Consider the following 17,988-nt stretch of genomic DNA (forward strand, 5'->3'; position numbering starts at 1 on the left):
TTGTTTTTTCATGCCAAGCTGAAGAAAACTTTGATACTTTATTCTTTGAATGGAAAATAATAAATCAGTCAAACAAAATTTACAGATAGGTCCAGGCTTACTCATAAAAGTTCACAATGTAACTTTAGTGGATAGTAAAAATCGTGGACTCTATAGAGATACCTATTTTATCACATGTGATAATTTACCCTCTCCCTCCAAATTATTGTGTCCTGCATTACCAGCAATAAATCTTCTGTCATCCTTCACTGTAAGAGAACTATCCTATCACCTTTTCCCATTATGACATTTATTCTTCTCCAATAGTCATAACCACCTTTTGTCTTAGATATTTCCCAGTTAACATATCTATTTTATCTCAGGGCCTTGAAAATTTTCCCTTTTTTTTTTTTTTTTTTTTCTTTGAGACTGTGAAAAGAATGCACATTGCTGACTGGCTTTGCGATCTTGTATTAATACAATGGTGTATTTTTGAGTCACTATACCTGTAACACCTCTTTTAGCAGAATTACATTCTTACCTAGTACTTCAGCACTGCAAAAATTTCAGAGTGAAGAAATGTTTTGTTTAGTTCAGGGTTTCCTGTTGGAAACAAGTTTTGTAACTGATAATTCACTGATAATGTGTATGTTCTGAGATTAATGGGCAAAGCAAGAGGACATTGTTGAGATGATGATCTAAGCTGGGGTCCAGCCTCTGGATGTTGTTCTTGGTAAACTAATTTAATACTACTTCCAATTCTTTTTTGCACTTCTGTCTGTTAAGTTGCATTGATCTAAAAATTCATTGCTATTTCCCCAGGCAAGGTATTTTATGTAACAGGCATTATATCTAGTTAGATCACGTTAAAGCAAATAAAAGAATAAGGGTTTTATCTAATTGTGAACATTAAAATGTGTTTCTGGATACACTAGCTCTTTTACAATGGGATCTAGGCAGTGGAAATTTGGGTCATGTCTCAGATTAATTTCAAGCTGAGAAGCACAAGTAAGTTTAGTCATATATTACAGCTAAGAATATGCAAGAAAATAGAAGGGTTCAATAAGTTCCTAGAAACCTGTGAGAAGGCTGTGATATGATACTGCCTGGTTAGGTAAGCTTGTAGGTGTTAACAATTTGCTTCTACTTACAAAACCTGTTTGGCAAAGTTTGTCTTCAAATGATTTTAAAAAAAGTCACCTAAACTTTCAAAGACATAAGCATAAAGGTGGTTACTTTGATGATTGCATGTAATTGCACATTATAAGAAAAAAAAGGTTGCAGGATATGATGAGTTTTTGTGACAATGAGGGCTTTGCTAGTGGAGGGGCACAGAAACAGTGTCTAAGAGCTGAGCTATACAACATGTGGAGAGGGAGTTACCAGCCAAGCTACAGATGAGGTTCTGCAGATTGTACTTAAGATTCTGAACACAGGATGTTGTTTTATGGCAAAGAGTCCCATTACTGAGTGATAGGGTAATAAAATGGCAGATGAAATTCAAAATTGATAAATGCAAAGCAGTATTTCTGTGGAAAAGGAGTTTTAAGCTTATAAACACTGGTCAGCTCTGAATTATCTATTCCTATCTAAGATGAAATAGCAATATGTTTGACAGCTCTGTGAAACTCTCAGCTCAGAAGGAAACAATTTTAAGAACATTAGTTGAGGAGTAGATACTAAAACAGAAACCATCAAACAGCTCCCCCAATATATACCCAGGAGATAACCACACTTGAATAATGGTTCTCTCTCTGGAGCCTATGTTTTGAAATGTGAAAATTAAAAATGTACAAAAAGAGTTATAAGGGCTATCAGGGCATGGAGTTGTATTCACACAAGGAGAGCTTATTTGGACTGAGACTTTTCATCCTGGGAAAAAAGGAAGTCAGTCAAGATAGGGAATGTTATATGTCTCTAATGCATAAGTATTAAAACCAGAGTGAAAAATAAAATGATCACAGGCCGAGTACTAAGCGTATCACATGAAACAACAGATTTAAAGCAAGAAACATGATTGTAAACCAGTCAATATGGAGAGAATAAATGATGTGTTGCTTCATACCAGAGTGGCCTTAAATTGCACAGAATATTTTAAATGTTAAGTATCAACCTACCTCTTGTTGTTCTGACTCCATTTTTTTTCCTGTTTTTTTTCTTCTTATTTTTAATATAGATATTTAATAGCATGTTCTGAATATAAATATATTACACTTCTTTTTCTGTCTGAAGTGAGCTTAGCTTATAAGCCTTTAGTGTTAACTTCCAGGACAAAGAAATTGATAGGGGATTAGAGCAGAGAATACTGACATTCCTGATATTTCTGATTTTTTACATGCAATTTGTTCTATCTTCCTACCACAACTGTCCCTAATATAATTTCAAAAGAGACACAAAACAGTCATTTTTCCACTGATAAAAATGAGTAATGCTACTTTCAAGCTGGGAAGCCAGCTAGCAGGAGAACAGATCTGAAATAGTTTCATTGACCATCTCTTACTCAATTTTGGCAGATGATTGATTTTTTTTTTTTCCTTCTTCTATTTCACTTTAGCTTTCACTGACTTTATTTTTTTCCCTAAAGATTACTGAGTTGTGTCTTAATACTCTATTATACTGTAATCTTGGGAGTCAAAGAAGTCAATGACTGCTGGAGGTGTCCAGAGCTGCTTAGAAGTTACTCAAAAAGGGGCAAGATTAAATTCACAGGGAGCAATAAAGATCATTTTTGCCATAAGACATTTTCTAAGCTTTTCCTACTTCAGTACATAATTTATTTGATTACTTTGAAATTTGTGAACTATGAATTTTTGAATGTTACATGGCAAAATAAATTCTTATTCAATAGTCAGGTCTTGTTCAGACACGTTTCTGTGAACTGAGTGTCTGTATGAGAACTTAAACATCCTTTTCATTAGGTGAAAATGTCACTTCTTAGATAGGAAGCACATTTGGTAGCAAATGTTAATAGGCAGGAAGTAAGTCTTGAATTTTGTAGTTACACTGCATTTCTTCCTATCAAAAGGTTATGGAGTTAGAAATGTTGTCTGCCAAAATTCCTGGAGTTAGTATTTTTCAGTTGTCCTTTGCTTTATGTTGGAAAGTCTATAAATAAATAATTGAGGTTCTTTGCAAGGTTCGTTTACTGTTAAAGCTAATATATGCCTTGCCAGAATGTTTGAGTGGTAGGTTGCTTTCACTTTGAGTTATTCTGAGCTATTTAAATATATTGATAGGAACTTTCCCTCCACCTCTGTCCTCAAGCATAGCACTTCTGTTCTGCATCTCAAAGAACAGGAAGTGATGGGAAAGATGTCTTTTGTACAAAATATTAAACTATTCTTGATGCATTATTTATATTGGGCAATCTTTCTAAAATCAAAATATTGAAGCATTTTGTCATGCACTCCAGAACTTCTATCAACCATTACCTTTGCTTAGTGATTTTAGCTTAAGATGGTTATGAACACAGAGACTGCTGACAAGGCAAAATTCACAGTGTTTGTTCTTTAAGGTGCTTGAATTGCTTGCAAACCATATTTTTGATTATGCTACTAAGGGTCACGCTTAGAAGGTTGTAAATGTGATTTACACAGAAATGAGCAATCATGTTAATTCACTCATTGAAAACTTGTTCAGCAAAAGATAGTTTTCAGCAGGAAAATGAAACTGGAAAACTATAAACAATGTGGCTAATGGCCATCAGCTTCTTAACCCTTTCACTGCAATAACTAATGGAAGTGCGCTCTTGGTTTTAGTAGAATTAATTCAAGTGGTTAGTTGAGGGGGTCAGTCTTTTTGGTTGATAGGAGCTGGAACCTTTCGCTTCTATTATTGGGGTTTGTGTATCTTTTTTTTTTGCCACTGATCATCTGTCAAGTCTTTTTACAGTATAGAAGCTTATGTATCACTTAATGGATCTACAGATCTAAGCAGAATGCATAAATACGTATTCAATGCATTGTTTTTACTATTTATTTCATTTTTTTGCCCTTAATCTTTTTGAGAGGACAGTGACAAGTGCCACACAGACATAAGCAATGTGTATCAAGTAACTCTCCAATGTTATTTTCTCATTACATTTTTCACAGGAGCCATACAATTTTCCATTTGCTCTTAAAACTGTTTGCATCAATATGTCTCTGTCTATATCCTATCTACTACTGAAGTAAAGATGAAATTAATTTCTTTTTTTAATTAGGATTTATTCTTTTAGGGCTATAAAATGGTACACTGTTGATTAAAGAGCAGTTTTGTGAAAGAGCTGGTATCTGTTGAGTTTACTGGGTTGATACCTGTTTACTTATTGAAGCTTCTGAAGGTAGAGGGTGCAGGTTTTCCTTCATCTCCCTTTACCACTGTGTGTAGCCAGTTGTGCTGAGTGATGCCATGAAGTGGGAGGAGAGCAGGAACATGACTCCATCCGTTCTTTAACCATTATATTTTTGCCTGGAGGGGACAGGAATGGAAAAGACTCTTAAAGCCCCACCATAATAAGCATGCATTTGGGAGCTACCATAAAATCACGATACAATTCTTTCTTCTCTTGGTGTTGTAATCCTGTCAGCTTTCATTCTTTTTTCAGAGCTGCAGCTCTACAGGCATATATGCCTACATGTATTAAAATAAGCCATTAATTTCCTGTCTCCTAACACTGCTTCCCAGGTACAATTCTTACTATCTTTTTATATTGCAAAATTTACACTTTAATTAAGACTGCTAAGGGAAATGTTACTGTGCCTCATAGCAGAAAGAATTATTCATAGCGACAAATTCCTTTCTTAGATACTAAAGTTAAATAGCCTCCATCCGTGTGTTCTGTCATTGTTTAAGTATTGTTCCTGTCAGATTAACTCCTTCGTTACAAGTGGTTTAGAATATGTCAGAGTTGTTAAATTTTCACTGAAGTATGGACATTCCAGGAATAATGACTTCTGAAGAAACCATGAGAAATGGAAACCACCGAAAAAGAGAGAAATGACAGTAAATATATGTCCTGTAGTTTCTTCATTTAAGCTTTCGGTTAGTCAGCTCTGTTTTATGGCAGAAAATGATTTGCTGTCATGTAGTCTTGTCACCATAACCATAGCTGAGCAAGCATCTGAGCAGAGCAGAAAACAAGGTAATCCTTATGAAGCCTGTGTTCAGCATTGCACACGTAGACAGATGTTCCTGTTCCCAGAGCACGCAAAACCAGACAAATGCTGTAGTTGGACTGTGTTCTCCTCCAACTTTTCTTTCTTCTGGGGGCTCTGTGTAAATTTTTACTACTGAAACATTTTTTTAAATTCAGTTTTAAGGTTAAATTACATAGGACTCAGAAATTACTTGCTTTTGTGACGTTTTTGCCAGCATTTTAATACTGTGAGATAATTCTGCAGAGTACAAAAATACCCTTCTCCTAACATCTGCTGGTTTAAGTGCACAATGTCGTCCTGTAACTTAGCATGTTGAGTTTATCAGTGAACTCTGAACCATTGTTGTTAACATTCTCATGAACAAAAGAGCAGCCTTGATAAGTGTCTGTGCTCTGAATTTGCACACCAGTGTTCTTCAGACTGCAAACTCATTTGACTAGGCTGCGTGTCCCTGATAAACAGAGCAAGTTCTAACAATGTCATATGTCACAAGCAAATATTCTGTAGCTGGAACAAACAGAAGACATCCAAGCAACTCTCCCCACCACCACTCCTCCTTCACCTGAAAGATTGTCTATGACTGGGGCAAATGCTTTGAAAAAGGGGAGTTAGTAAGTCCTCCAGCTTTCACCTCAGGAGTAAGAAATGAGTAGAGAAGGATAAATCTGGATGTTTAGTGATGGTCAAAAGATTATATTGTTATAAATACCAAGGATAGTAGAAAAATTAGAAACATTTTATGACTCTGGTGTACTACTGTGGAGTCTTCTGTTAATTTTGACACATCTGAACATGGTTTAGAAAGGAGCATCACAAGCTCACTAAGAAGGGGTAGTGAAATGCATAATTTCTCTTCATCCTTCGTACACTCAGCCTGCTGACCTGGGAAGCCTTCAGTGAATATTACAAAGGACTCTGCCTTCTCCTCAGAGCAGGTATTTGGGACTCTTCTACTTGGTAACAAAACAAAACAAACACCACCACCACCAAACCTAAACCAACCACTAAAACAAATCACACAACCCCTCCTGAATATACAGATTAGTGTTATTTGTTTATTTATTTATTATAAGATACTTTCTTGCAGAAGGATGTAAATAAATCAAAAAATACACCATCTTATCAGCATCACTGATGACAAATAAGTAAAAGCAGATGTCAGAGAAACCCATTAGAATTATTGTATGTAAACATTATAGAGGAGTACAACGAAATGCTTTCATACACATACATCCTATGAAACTCAGGATAGACATTCATGCCAACAGGTTTTCTCACAAGGTAAGAAAATCTTCATTCCACTTACCTGAGGAGGGGAGAAAAGTCCCTTACAAAAGCCCAGAAAAGTTCTAATACATTGAAGCTGTTAATTTCTCAGCTCACTTTTCAGATAATTTAATGCCTTTGGAAATCACACAGAACTTTTGACTGACGATGTGGCATTAAACCGCATTTTAAGTGCCAACAGAAGATGCAGCAACATCATTACCTTGAATTAAAGAGCAAGAAGAGTATTCTACTGGGAGCATTATTCTACCTATAGGAAGGAAATAATTCATGAGTGCTCTTCATGAAATTAGCTTTTTACCCCGGTTCTAGGATAAATGAGAAAATTGACTACAGAATCTGTCCTACATTAGTAGAAAGCTGCCCCTCCTAAATCTCAATAACTGTCTAGGGTAATCTTCAACAGCTGGGTGCTGTTACAGTTTGCACTAATGGTTATAATGTGGAATCCTCTACCTAGAGCTTATTGCTACTTAGCTAACACGGGCTTGAAATGAGGTGATATAGTAGTGAGCTGATACAAATTACTTTTATAACTTTCACACAGCTTCTAGGCAGAGGCAAGCAATCTAAGGAAAGCTATTGTCTGCTTTGTTGGTGTGTTGTTTTTTTTTTTTTAAGATAATCTTAATGTATTCCATTTGATTGAATACAGCTGTTTGTTAAAATATTAGAAGAAAATGTACTTTCTCTACTCCTTTTGATTAGACAAAATGTACTTTCTCTAGTCGTTTTGATTAGACAAAATTACTTACCTGGCTTTACCAAAACAAACTTCTGGAGGATGCATCAGCACCTGCTATTATAACACAGCCTATTACAATAATTTCCAGCTCTCTGTGTTAGCTAATGCCAGTTGATGTGACTTGTAACACATCAGTTCATAATTAAAGAGACCTGCAGACACTTCATAGCTCCTGACACAGCAAACCACACTGATGTGACTGTGTGTTTGATTCCTCCCACATTTAAAACAGTGGGCAAGAAGATTGCAGTGGTGCAGTTGGATTGCCTGAAACAGATGCTGTACATTACAAGCCCTTTAGACTGTCATTTTTTGCAGAAAGAATTTGACAGACAAGTTTTACACATGCAAGATTCTCTGTAAAAGAAGCACAAGATACTCTCTCAATTTTGCAGATTCTTTGTGCTAGACGTGAGTGAATAATTTTCACAGGCTGATTTGTTCAGTGCAGTTAGTTTCTTTCTCGTAACACAAACTATAGCTTCCCACTACATTATTATTATTTCATGATTCTCTTTCTCTGAATGTTGTTCTAACTTGTATGAGTTGATCTCAAGAATGTTTTTATTTGTTTGCTTGTTTGTTTGTTTTCTGCTGTTCGGTATTTTCAGACTATGCAAAGCATTGGTTTAAATATGAGAAGAGATTGTATTTAGGATGTGATTGACTGCGTGTGCAAGCGCTTCCAGTGAGGATCTTCTGAGGGTCAGGTCATGATTTCACATTTAGGAAGAGTCTTTTGTGTGCAGAATTGTGATCATCTAGTATTTTGGGCCATAGAGTGTCCTGTGGATGAGCAATAACGTTAAGTCTATGTAACAATGTTATCACTGGGAGGTAGTTAGCATATTAAATGATGGAAAAGGCAGCATACAGTATCACAGTACCTAAGAGGGTGGAAGAGACCTCCAGAGATCATCAGATCCAAAATCCCTGCCAAAGCAGGATCACCCCAGAGTAGTCCACACAGGAATGCATCCAGACAGGTTTTGAATGTGTCCAAATTAGGAGACTCCACAACCTCTCTGTGCAGCCTGTGCCAGTGCTCCGTCACCCTCACTGTAAAGAAGTTTCTTCTCATGTTGAGGTGAAATCTTGTGTTCAATCTTGAACCTGTTGTTTCTTATCTTATTATTGTGCACCACCAAAAAGAGATTGGCCCCTCCACTTGACACCCACCCCTCAGATATTTATAGACATTGATGAGATCTCAGTCTTCTCTTCACAAGACTAAACAGCCCCAAGGCTCTCAGTGTCTCTTCATAGGGAGGTGCTCAAGTCCCCTAATCATCCTCGTGCCTCTCTGTTGGATTCTCTCCAGCAGGTCTCTGTCTCTCTTGAACTGGGGAGCCCAAAACTGGACACAGTATTCCAGGTGTGGTCTCACCAGGGCAAAGTAGAGGGAGAGAAGAACAGAGTAAAAGAGGCTGCAGTTTGTTAATGTGATCAGTGTTTAAAGATTTGTCTAAGTCAAGTTTTATCCACACCATGTAGGCATTTATGAGGCTCTGAAGGACACTTGGATCACTTTGGTGATTGCTTGCTTCAAGTTAATCTCCTAATTCCTTGTACTTTTGTCTAGCATCCAATCAGATAGCTGAGGCCAAGCATGTACAGGACAGCGGTGTTTTGGACCCCACAGACGGCAATGCAGCTGCAGTTCTTCTCCAGACGCTCTTTCTTGATACATTATGAAAGTGAATTTTTACTTTCTAAGTGTGTCTGAAGTTGGGAAATGAGATTGGGAATCAGAGCTTTATGGCATGGATGATCAGCAGATTTGGCAGCAGTCTTTGGGCTTTGTCAGGATATGGTAAAACCGACAGTGAAAATGTGTCCTCCAGTGCCCAAAATACACTTACCTCAGTAAATTCAGTGTTGTGGGTGAACACATGTTATCTGCACCAGCTTATACCAGTGAATAACTTCCAGATTTTAACAGTTGGGGTGAGAGCAGGACAAGCATGTGTCAACACAGCTATACAGCAGCTGGTAACCTATACTGATTTGTGCCAGCTTTACATTTACAGCTAATCTTAGGAACTAATAAGTGATACTAGGTTTATACTGACTCGTTTCTTTGATGGTACAGAAGATCGCAATTTAATAATAATAGTCTGAAATACCATAGTTAATTTTAGTTCAAAGACTTTCCTTTTGTTTCTTAAATCTGGTAGTTGATAGTCTTTTTCCTCTTCAAAGAAGGAGAAAATAAGCAACTCCTTCTTTGGGAATAAAATAATGAAACAAGAAAATAGCTCACAGGAAGAGTTTTTAAGAGACTTTTATCTGAACTGATACTGACTCTCATAAAATTCTTAGCATAACTGTCCTTCAGACAACATAGCAAAAAAAAATCCCCAAAACAAAATAAAAATTAAAAACAGTTTTTTACTCTTTCTGCCTTTAGTAGTTCAGAGGGAGATAACAAAAGTATATTCCCCAGTTCTTCTTCTTTTTTTTTTTTCCCCTCACTATGTGGCATATGTGCCTTTTAGCTCTTTAATTTTCTTCTACATCTTCTTCTTCCTTCTCTGCAATTTAATGACTCCCAATTTCCTTTGTCGTACCATCTGGTTCACTCCATGTCTGTGAGATATTATTCCTTTCAGGCACATGGTAAGTAACAACACCATGCCTGATTTTTTAACTGTGTGTAGCACTTTACAGAACCAATTGTTCAATGGTTTTGTCAGTGAAAATAGAGTGACTCTCTGCCCAAAAGAGAAGAAAGGCTAATAAAATAGAGAAATAGTGTAACTCAGTTATTTTTACTATTTAATTGTTACTATGTTTAGTATTGCTTCTTTTTCATCTAGAATACTTTACTAACTCTCCCCAAATGGCAGCTGAGCTTGTCCACATCCCTAGATAGATCCCAAAACGATAGTGTTGGAGAACAGGAAGAAGGACAGTATCTTGTGTCAGAGTTATCTGATAGTTATTGTGTTAGCCACCTAATTTCATCAAGGAGTTTAAAGGTTCTTTACATCTGTCCTAAATGACAAGTGACTGTTAACACACCCACCACTGTCAGCAATTCATAACAATTTCCATAACCTATCCATAGCATTAAATATTTAATCAGGGCTACAATAAATAAGTTATGCACCCAAGTGGAAGTGCAGTCAGTCACAACTGCACTCAGAAATAAAGAGAGCAAATAGACTTTTAGAGTAACTCTGTGTTAAAAGGAAAGCCTGGTGAAACCAGGAATTCAAAATGGCCTCAAATGCAGTCATAATGAATCACAATAAGAGACCCTTTAATTGAAAACTGATGATTATGTCACATTTTCATTACACCTCCAAACTGTGCATTGCTTTTAGACCAATATTTTTCTGCTTCAATCACTAGGCATTAGACAACTCATTTACTTACCGTTCCCGGACGGCACATTAACGATGGCTTGAGACTGTTTGTTCATACTCGTCATCCTCTGCTTTATTGTTGCTATCACTCATTTCTGTTTGCCTTTGCCAAATCTGAAAAATGTATTTCATTCCTTCCATCCTGCAGACTTAAAAAGAAGGTTCAAATTGAGTATGTTTCTATATATTACAGGAGCAAATCAGCAGGATGACTCTTCAGCCTTGTTTTTCATGAGTCGTTAAGTTGTACCTACCTCTGGGATGGGAAGAAAGGTGGAGAGGAGGTGAGTGTTGCAGGTCCTACTGACCTGGAAGAGAACAAGTCACTCTTTGAAGTGGAAACATTGGTCAGAAATGTATTCAAACAGGCTTTGTTTGAGTCAGCTCGTGCCTGCAATCTGTATAGTGTTACAAATGTAAAATCACGCCCAAAATTATTAACACAGAGATTTTGAACTGGCCTTTCAGTTTGAAGCTGCTGCTCTCTGTAGTCCAGCCCAAGCCCATTTGGCTGTATTGAGCACCTTTGTTTGGACATCTAATCTTAAGCTTCCCAATGCACTGCTGCCTGCCTAAAGGTGTTTGTCAATAAAGGGCTGAGGGTAATACAGGTGGCTTCAAAGAAGGAAGTTAGATTTATTTATAGGCAATCTAGTGAATATGATATACCAGGCCTTTCCTGAAACCTGCAGTGGATACTCTGACCGTTATTTCCATGACATATCTTATCTGTTAACTAATCTGACAAATCATTTTTATTGATTTTGAACCAAATGTTCCAGAACAGTAGTTTGTCACAGCATGTAACCACTTTGTTAAACTCTTAACTGTGTAGTGTATAGCTTATGAGATGGCTGCCTACGCACAGGTTTAGCTTTGAGACTTTTTAGAACAAACCTCCATATAACCTTAGAAGATACTGTGGCCCCAGGAGTCTTCCTGTCGTATGTTTTAAAGTGATTTCAGGATTGGATAATACATACACCGGCTGTGCAAGAGGAGAGACTGAGCAGATTTCTTGTTTCTGGCTTTTGCTGAGCAAATGGGGACAGAAAACATTTAAACTTTTTGGATTTCATGCCTAAGTTACCTAACTTGGGACACAGATAACATTTATATAAACAGGTGTTAACAGGGCCCATGTGCTCTACCATCCATGAGCACTGAACAGAAGATGTACGTGATAAATTCACTATTCCAATTCAGTGTGTATCGTGTGAATAGTACTACTCTAGCAGATGCTTGTAACTGAAAGTAAATGACAAGAAATTCAGAAAAGTCATATAGATGAAGAAATACTCAAGGGGATTTATCTACATGTCATGAAATATATCTGACTTATGTGTGGTAATAACCATATGAATCTTTTTATATGACAGAGAATGAAATTTCAGTATGCTGTGCATTTACCAAACCCAAATATTTAGTGATAAGCTAGGTTATATATGTGGATATATATATCTTTGAAACAGTTGGAATTTTACATAACAAATAATGTTGCAGTTATGTTATATGGAAAATATTGACCACTGCTTCTTTCTCAAGCATAACTTGAGATTCCAACTCAAACTGTATTGACATCTCTGTTTCATCTGTTGCTGAGTAACTGTAGCATTCATACTCTCTGTAACATAATCCTCTCTGCCATTTATAGAAGGCTTTTTATCCTGTTGCTTCTGAAAGAAACGTTAGCAAAAGGTCTCCCTCTTCCTTTGACTACCTCCCACGCATACTGCAAACCTCACACTTTGCACAGTTCTGGCAACTAATCCTAGGTGGCTATTAAAATTTAAAGTAACAAGAGAAAGCAGGCAGTTATTCTGAAACTCTTTGGTTCAGCAAGCTAGCTTTGGGCAAGTTTGTATCCGAGGGAGTAAGCCATGGGTAACAGTGGTGTTTATAGGTTGCAGAGAGCATTTCAGTCACATAGTTCAGTGACTGATTGTCCTGAGCACTGAGCAGATTCAAGTGAGAGAAACCAAGGAGGAGAAAGGAGAAACAATTTGCCAAAGCAGATGCTCTTGGCCTGTGTTTTGCTCTCCCACCTCTTACAGATTAGCCTTCTGATGGACCTTTTGGAGCCACCAGTCAGAAACAAAAAGACATTGCTGGTGAAAGAATGGGAAGGAATGCCCTGTGGGGTGTGACTGTGGACTTCTGATTTGTCTAGTTTGGATAAAAGCAGGCTGAGGGGCCACCTCATTGCTTTCTATAGCTTCCTGAGGAGGGTAACTGGAGAGGGAGGTGCTGATCTCCCTGGTATGGAGTGATAAGACACATGGGAACGGTTTAAAGCAGCACCAAGGAAGGGTTGAGACAGGGCATAAGGAAGCAGTTCTTTAGCAGGAGGGTGGACAAAGCACTGGAATATGCTTTCTAGAGAGGTGGTCATATCCTAAGCCTGTTGGTGTTGAAGACACATTTGGATAATGCCTTTAAGATTTTGGTCAACCTTGAAGAGGTCAGGCAGTTGGACTAAATTTTTGAGGGTCTCTTCCAATTGAAATTTATTCTATTCCTATTCTATTCTAAAGTTGAAATGAGCAAAATTAATAAAATGTATTATTTGATAGGTTTGAAAGAAAGGTGACTAAGTACATTCAAAAATCCTGTTATTAACAGCTGGCAAGTGGAAACTGTCATTCCTCTTTGCCTGGAACATATATTTGAGGGAACTTGAAAGGCCATCATCAAAATACTACCAGCTTTTAATTGTTTTTAATTTGCTGTCAGTGAATTTCTTATGTCAGCTTCCAGGTCTTTGACCAAATTTTTAAATTATCTTTACACTTATATCAAACTCTCTTCTAATGGACCTAATCAGAGACCTATTTTGACCTTCTTTGGGGAGATCTAAGAGGTGCTTCCTCAGAGGACTTGCTTTTTTGACATGAAATATTTAGAAGACAAAGAGATGATCTAAATCTCCAACAAACTAATGACACAGCTTTCCTTTCCATCAGATTTCTAACATCAGTATTTGCAGATCCTTAGAGCTGCAGGTCTAATTAGCTGAGTTAAATTAAAATACGAATCTCTATGGGATAATAGATTATTAGATTATCTTTTCAATATTGACATCTAGACTTACTCCTTGAAGGATTTTTCCCTAAGCAACTCACTTCTCTCCTATACCCTCTGGGTTTGACAACTAAAATGATTAGAGATGGTGAAACCCAATAATGAAAGAATACCAGAGGCTGTGGGTTTTTGATTAAGAGAAAGATACATCTCAGCTCAGCTGCTTTTGGTTGTCCACATTATAAGCAGGAAAAGGAGAGGAGAAAAAGCTTACATATATATTCACTCAGGTAGAATGTTTTGGCCATTGCAAATGCATCATCTTTTAAAAAAGAATAAAAGCAAGGAGATCTAGATGGGTAAGCATCAGGAAAAAATGAGTTAAAATCAAAAGAAAGAGAAGCTGGTTTCCATGATCAAATAAAACTCCTTGTTCAATAGCAGGAGGAAGCAATTTCTGATATTTCTCTTATATTTGTTGAATTTCTTCCATCTCTGCCTAACAGAAAGAAACAAACAAGCAAGCAAAAAGACATTTTCAAAGGGCTAGTACATCTCATGCAGAGGATTGAAGATTTAAGATAATTTTCTTTATATAACTGTCAATATTTCATCCCTTTGTTGTGAAAATTGTGATCAAGATAAAGGAAACTTAGAATTCAGGCACTCTTATGTGACCACAGGCTTTTGTTTTATATACTTGACCATACATTTACTCAAATATCTGTATACCTTTTCTGTATTTTTTTACATTGTTATAGCTTATTATCAAGTTCTGTCTCCCTTGAATTGTCTATAGAAAGACATTCTTGACATCTTACTGTCCTAATTTCTTTGCTTCTGAGAAAAACCCTGATGTGTAAGTTAAGTTGTTTGTGTTTGGATTTTTAAAAAGGATTAGACATATTTTAGCCACAATTAAAGCCTCAAAAGAAAAATTCATTATATTATTGCTGTCCAATTAATATTTGCTTTTATATTAATAAAAATCAAGAGGATAGAAAAAAGAATTAGTCTTCATTAAAAAGAACAATCTGTCAGTTTTAAACATATGCAAGCATAATCATATTTCAGTTTGACAGAAATTCATGAGCAGAAAACTGAGTGTCCCAAGACCTAGAAAAATCATGTTCCTTAAGCTACAAAATGAGAGAAAAATCTTGTCTCCACCTATAAAAGATTCATTCTTAAATATGAACAGGCATTTATAGATGACTCTAGACTTAAGGTAAAGGATTAATAGCCTTTGTTTAATTCTTCCACTATTGAAATAATCATCATGATTTCTTTCATTAATTTGCCATAATAGGTGAAATAACTCTGTTTGTTTGGGTTTTTTTACATAAATTCCTGTGAACCTAAGAGAAATATGACTTTACCTGGAAAAATTATAGTTTCACGTTAGAAACATAAAACCCTTGTGCCAGTATAATCTTGAATTGCAGCTGTAACATTTATGGTAGAATAGTAGCAAATGTCTGTAGTTCACACAATACTGGGTGTATTTTTGAGGCAGCTGCACAACTGGCACTATTCTCCTGCCCTTTACCTTGAAGACATTATCATGTCCTATTTGGTGTATTATATTTAGCATATATCAAGGTAGAAAGAAAGCAGCAAGTATTTGAATTTGATCTGCTTCCTTCTGTGTGTTAAAAATGCTGTGAAGTTGAAAAAAAACAAAGAAGGTAAATGAGCAAGATTTCAAAACATTAAAAGTGAGATTTCTTTTTACTGTTTCACCAAAACTCTTTGCAAATTCTTTCATTGCCTGAGGGAGATACTTGAAAGAGTGCTTTAAAAATAGGGCTAAAATGAGTCAGGCTTACTTTTTTATACTATGACTTAATGGAGAGAATATTGCTTTTTCTGTGGGGCATTTACATTTGAAAATTTGATTATTGCAATGCACGGCATTGCTAGGTATTGACTATTGTTCAGGGGGCTCATGCTAAAATGACAACTCATGCTTAAGTTAATGTGTTAGGAACTTTTCTGTTGAAATCAGTAGATGCAATGAGAGAATGTGCTGAAACATTGAGGAGTTACATATCTGTTCCACTTGTGCACACTGTCGTCTTTCTCAGTAGAAATACCTCTAGAAATGGACAATTGACTGAACCTCAGTATTCAGTGGATAAAAGAATGGTTTCTTCTGGGCACAGTAATATTATTTATATCATAGACATTCTAAAACAGATTAAAATTTCAATGGACTGGAGCACAGTGTGCCTCTGCTGACAGAGAGCAAGACATTGCTAGAGATAATCTTGTTTATTCTTAAGTATTTTAAAGTTAAGCTAAAACCTGATGGCCCATGAGTTTGAGGTTGTAGGAAGAGGCAGTGATCTTAAACAAGATATTCTCATATCTGTTTCCTGTTTGTGTATGCATCTTCCAGTGTGTGTATGTTTAGCTTTTAGTACCCTGGATTTCATTCATTGACATCTTGTGCTCCATATCAAATACACTTTGATGTCTAAATACTAAAATTGGAGGTACCACGCTCATTATGAAGACTTTTCTTACTGGGTCCATCTGGGCTTCAGCATGTTTTCCATGCTAACTTTTGGAATTGAGGAATTAACAAAACAGAACTGGGTATTGCTGTGCCTGAGAAGTCTCACTGCCAGCTGTCTCACCCCAGGATGGGCTTTAAGCACACCCTAGCACCTGTATAGACTCCTAACTCCTGTATAAAGCAAGCAGCATCTTTGGCATTGGCTAAGTATCGTCTGCAAGTTGTTTCAGTGTGTAGGATTCCCTGTCTCTTTCTCAGCTGCTATAAACCTGTCCTGTCCCCTGTGCATGTGCCTGTGTTTGTGTGTGCATGCCTTGCCTTGCATCACAAACTTTCCCTCTTCTTTCAGCATTTGATCCACACACAAACCCCTACTCTGAGGGTTGTTAGGGAACTCCCTTTCCTTTTTCATGCTGGAGATGTCCTGGTGAAGCCTGCCTTTTCTGAGTCAAGTGTGCTCTCAGCAGCCTGGTTTTATTCTCTGGTCAGAGTTACCACATATATTGAGGAGTATCCATCTGCTTGGCAGGCTCTTAAATAAAACCACATATTGTGTTCTGTAGTATCAATGCTATGGTGTGAGGGCTTGAAGGGAGTTTGTTGTGGTGAAATTGGAGTGCTTTTTCATTTCTTTCCATGGCACATGCTTTTTTTGCTGGCTTTTTAGTGTGACTTCTTCCCTCAGGACAGAAAATGCTTTTATTCACTTTTCATCCGCTTTGCCCACATTGCTGATAGATGTGGTCTTTATGCTGTTTTGCTGCTACCCTGTGTTACATTTACCATTGCCTACATGAAGCAAGATATCTAACTAATGGCATTAGAAGGGCACAGATTGAGGGACAAAGAGAATACAGTTTCTGATGAGGTCAGGTTGGTGATTACATCCAATGTTATTCAGGCAGCCTTGCACTAATCTGTGGGAGTAAATCCCATATAACTATAGGAGACAGGCAAGTAGAGTCTTGTAAGGGTACATACTCATGATGCTCACTAAAAAAACACTTTTCCAGAAGAAAATACTGCCCTCTCAAGAAATGGTAAAATTTTAGTCCTTTTGTGTGATACTATGGCTAGTACGCATTCTACCTCAAATTCTGCTTCATTTTGCCAGCAACCTGTTGAAATATCTTTGTGTTGTGTGGTGCAGATGATGATTTCAGGCTTTTAAGAGAAAAAGGATGATGGTTTCCTCATAGTTTGCATTTGTAGCTTGCTGCCTCTTGGTGATTTGGAAATTACTATTGTAAAGCTTGGTCTAATGACAAATGCTGTTGTTAAAAGCTTTAAAACCAAACTAAAACAAACCTCCTCAACCAACCCTTTAAGAGTACATTTAAAAAGCTTTTTAAATCACAGAAACATTTAGGTTGGAAAAGACCCTCAGGATCACCAAGTCCAACCAATAATCCTACTCTACAAGGTTCACCCCTAAACCATAGCTCCAAGCACCACATCCAAACCACCTTTAAACACATCCAGGCTTGGTGACTCAACCACCTTCCTGGGCAGCACATTTCAATGCCTGACAAAAATGTGTGTGTTAGTCCCAAAGAAAACAAGACAAGACAAACAAAAGCAAACTATTTTTTTTTTAGAATTTGTTATACAAAGGAATTTAACACATTTTTTTTACCTGCACAAAATTAACAGCATTTTAACCATGTCATTGTTCACATCATAAATGCTCACTTTTTTTTTTAATTGCCTACCTTATCTTCACTCTTCTTTTTTTTATATAGTATTACCAAATGCTCAAAACCTACATTTTGTATGATGTTTTGTGTGCCTTTTGCGTGTATGTATGCTCTTCATAGGAGTAAGGGATGTGGCAAGAATAATAGTGATGGCAATACTGAAGATAGCAAGAATGCCAGGCAAATGTTAGATGGAAGAGGGATCCTTTGTTGAAAGCACTGCTTACAA

Source organism: Indicator indicator, chromosome 25 (genome assembly GCF_027791375.1).
Source record: "Indicator indicator isolate 239-I01 chromosome 25, UM_Iind_1.1, whole genome shotgun sequence".
Classification (NCBI taxonomy): domain Eukaryota; kingdom Metazoa; phylum Chordata; class Aves; order Piciformes; family Indicatoridae; genus Indicator; species Indicator indicator.